Genomic DNA, 4,584 nt, shown 5'->3' with positions numbered 1-4,584 from the left:
TTTTACACATTTACAACACTTTCTCATTTAACGCTTTTAGTCTGTAGCAACTCTTTTTTATACGCATTTGCAACACTTTCTAATTTAATATTTTTAGATCCTAGCAATTCTTTTATATATAATTACAACACTTTTTTTTATATAACAAACGTTTATTACAACACATTCTTTAATAGATGCAACACAAAATTTAAAAGCAATTTTTAATTTAAATAGCATAACAATATCATTAATTTCAAATACTTTTTTCTCGTATATGTGAAAAAGGAAATTTAACATTGTCATATGATCCAAAAAAATAAACTAAAAAAAGTATAATGTTGTCGTACAACCATAATAAAGACTATCCTTCCATCTCCCTAGAAGAGGTTGCGTCGTTATTTTACAAGAAATACGGCCCAAAATATCCGTCATATAAAAATGTCTGACTATAAAAATATGAGTATGCATATCCAAAAATATGTCACAATAAATAAGTTGTTCAAGCTGTCGTTGCCTTCGTGGCTTAATACATTCCACTCTTGAATACAGAAAAACTCCAGCAAGGGCAATCCCAGTTCCTACGTTATGCCAACAAGAATTTTCAGAAAGTAAAAGGTTAAGATAAGCATAGTAAAATATTGAACTAATGTTTGTTTTAACAAGTTCTACACATAGTTCTCAAGTAAATTTACCATTAGCATTTATAGGTGAGACAGGTGTCTGGAAGACGATGACAGAGCTCACAATGACCACCACACGGTCACACAGTTGCCAACAGAATAGGTAACAGGGGATACCCTCTGCAATAGCATGTAAGGAACCTGGACAATGATGCTCATGCATTTGTGAAAAAGGCAGACCACTTTAATACAAATGCATGAGCACTTAACTACAAGTTAAATGGTGCTTCGGGTCTAATATGAATGAGAAAAAAAAGTATACAAACATGAAAATTATTAGTATTATTTATACAAAAAAAAAATGATTAGACCTTGGAATATGAAGCATTTTCAACCTTTCATACAAGTAAATAAACATTGGAATATGAAGCATTTTCAACCTTTCATACAAGTAAAACCCATACATCAATATATGTCCAAAAACTCACAGCTCATCTTTCATTGGTGTGATTCATCATTTCTTTTTAATCTAACAGCAATTCAGACTAATAAATTTCAAAAACTTAGATTGACCTCCCATTTGTTTGTTTACAAGGCCAAAGCAATTTATAATGATTAATTAGATGAAAAAATTCCACTACAAATAATGGATCAGTCTAATATGATTCATATTGTATGAAAACCAAGTCAAATTTTTACCATCTAAAATTCAACTACTTTTTCCTCTTTTGGCACATGATTTATGATAAAAACAACGGATAAGGTACCATAATAGGCCTACGGGTTTTGGGGAAGTATCAATTTAGGCTCCACATACAAAATAGCACAAATATAGACTTAACGTTTAAAAAAGGTATCAATTTAGGCCTCGATAACGAATTGGACACGTCATTCCTATTACTCCGTTAAGTTCTGATTTCTCCCTCCACGTACAATTGACATAACTTAACGGAGTAATATCAATGACGTGTCTCGTTCCGTTATCGAGGCTTAAATTGGTACCATTTTTTAAACGTTAAGTCTATATTGGTGCTATTTTGTACGTGGAACCTAAATTGATACTTCCCCAAAACCCGTAGGCCTATTATGGTACCTTATCCCTAAAAACAACCACAATGTTGTTTATTGAGTCCTGTTAATAACAAATAACAAATCATTAGCCACTCCCAATAAATTAATCCAAATCTAAAAGTCCATACACCAAGAAACATTCACACATGCAACTGAATCAAGAAAAGGTTTGCTTAATCAAGAAGCAGACTTAAAACATAATGTCCAATGATGACTGATAAGCTAGGATTGTAGCTAAGAAATATTACCTCTTTCTTAATCGTGACCTTTTTGACCTTTTTGCTAAGGACATTTCAGAATTGGTTTATCAAATTGGAAGCCATTACACTCGAAAAGCCAGCCCTATTCTGCAAATCATTAGAACAATATCAAACATGCTAATTAAGAAAAATATGGAGATACAATTATATTCATGAAACATCACCAACAAAGAAGTACATTCCAAAAAATGTTTGGAGTGGCAGCACTATTCTTATATAACTTATCCATTTGTATTTTTTACCAATTGAAAGAAGCTTCAATAGCTGATGCATGTGCTACACCACCAATAATTTGCACGAGGGAACTGACTACTCGGACAGTAGGCAGCTACACAATTAGAATTACATGAAATGGGGCTTAATTAGCATTTCGAAAACATTAGTGGTCACTTGTTTATGAATATGCAGCGTCAACCATCCAGCATTTCAAGATAATGCAAATGAATGAGAGACTCAGTAAAACATGGATTCAAAATGCCTACCTCGCTAAGTAACATGGCAGAAAGAACAACCGAGAGTAAAGGTTCCATAGTTTGGATTGTGTGAGTAAATGAAATAACCACTTTCCCGAGACTCGTATAATAAGTAAAAAGGTTACCTAGTACGTGAACCACTTCCAGTGATAGGAGATATCAAAGAAAGAAAGAAAAAGAAACCCAAGTCTCATATACACCCAAGTCAACAAACCACAAACAATGCACAGTGGTTTTGGGAGAAATCCAATACCTGAGAACTGCTAATTTTAGGTCTTTCTAGAGGTTGAAAATCCACATAAAAGAAACTAGCACTATTCCAATTGCAAACTGAATTAAGGTGATAGTAACAAGATTCAGATTACCTTCAAAACCTGTGAAAGGGAGCATTGCAAATTATAGTCCACATGAATGTATAAATGACAAGATCGAACTTAATTGAACAATGAATTATTTCTTTTTAATTTAGCAGCAACTCAAACTAATCAATTTAAAAGAAGAGAAAGAACTATAAAATCAACGGACGAGCATTGAAATTGATGGAAAAACAGAAGAGACGTATTGGGGATTTGTTGGCACCACTTACATCGAGCGGAGAGCTTTAATGCCACAATAGACATAAAATAATTACTTTCAAACACATATAAAATAAATACACATATGAAATGAACAATTGTAATGTCTCGGGATGCTTTTCCCCTTCACTTTACATATTATAATCCATAAAAATACCAAAAATATCATGTCTCTCGTGGATTTTATAGGATGAAAAATTGATCAAAGACACATTTCTACTATATATACTGCTTTCAGAAGATAATAGTTGTGTTGATATCTACCCATAACTAGGTAGATGTGTCTGTCTGAGTCCTATGACCTTATATATTATTCCTCTATCATCTAAATGGCTTCTATCTTCGACATCTTATCCTGTCAACACCACGTATTTGTGTTGTGTCCACTAATTTCTCATATCATTACACAACATATCAACATCTGATGTGTCAGATAAGATTTAACAACATCATCATGTTTTTAACGATTAATCAGAGTGGATAGTTGTGGTTGAATGCCCCATTTTTGTCATTCTAAATATCCTCTAATCTCAAAACATTTTTGTACCCACCAATTGTCCTTTTGAGTATTTCAAAATAGGTAAATTATATCTATCAACTCTCAACTTTACCCTTACTCTCTTATCATTTGAAATCTTGCATATAGAATCAACATATGCCCCAATAGCACCAAAAAGCCTCTTCATTTCGCTCTTTTCTATGCCTTCCCAATCACGGCCTTCCTCTTCCTCCTTATAACTATCAATCTCACAATTTATATCTCCATGCCAATCTCTTTCTTCTCCTCCATACCCACTTCCTTTTTTATCAAACATATCAGTTTCAGTCTCCTCAACTTCTTTATGGAAAAGTTCGAGTCTTTGATTGTTTGGGATTTCTTATAGCGTAAACACTTGATTGCCTATCTATTTGACTAATTCCTAAAATTGGAACCATACCCAAGTTTATTTTCTATCTCCGAACTGTAATCCCATAAAAAGAACAGAAACCCAAAGCATCCAAGATAAATTTTCACAATCGGTAAAAAAAAATTCATCCTAAGACCCAACCCTCGTCCCAACATACCTAAATCTATATATCCCCATTCTAATGCAACTTATTTACTCCAAATTAGATGCTCAAGAAGGAAAAGATGACACAAAAATAGTTACCTAACATTGACGAATGGAAAGAGAGCATGAATTGAGCGAGAGCAGGTCCAGGCACGAGTGACTTAGTCATCTGGAACGGCCTCTCAGCACCGACCGACTGACAGAAGCGAGATCGATAAGGTTGCTGGATAAAGGGGCCGATAAGAGAGTAGTAAATCACTTTCATCGAGAGAGAGCAGGAACGTCGAGAGAGAGAGAGAGAGAGCAGATGTGAGCATATAAAGAGTAATTTTTTAATCGATTTGAGAGAGTAATTACCAAAATAGTTTAATTTTATCCTTGTTTTTATTTTATTTTTACTTTTTTGAAATAGAGGGAAAACAAATTAATTTTCCCTCCAAACTCAAAATTTTCCGGTCAAAAGTTTAGGAGTTTTTTTTATCTCTACCAACACTATGAAAATAGTTCTACCAATACTCTAAAAATAGTGTTGCAATAAATAGCAGGGAACA

General features: G+C 33.5%; 1 pseudogene; it reads right to left on the bottom strand.

Annotated features, from left to right (window-relative positions):
• Positions 1 to 1,456: 1,456 nt before the first annotated feature.
• On the bottom strand, positions 1,457 to 3,796 carry LOC136207368 (triose phosphate/phosphate translocator, non-green plastid, chloroplastic-like; annotated as a pseudogene).
• Between the last annotated feature and the right edge of the window lie 788 nt (positions 3,797 to 4,584).

Source organism: Euphorbia lathyris, chromosome 9 (assembly GCF_963576675.1).
Source record: "Euphorbia lathyris chromosome 9, ddEupLath1.1, whole genome shotgun sequence".
NCBI classification, from domain to species: Eukaryota; Viridiplantae; Streptophyta; class Magnoliopsida; order Malpighiales; family Euphorbiaceae; genus Euphorbia; species Euphorbia lathyris.
This window is presented reverse-complemented; position numbering and strand designations above follow the sequence as displayed.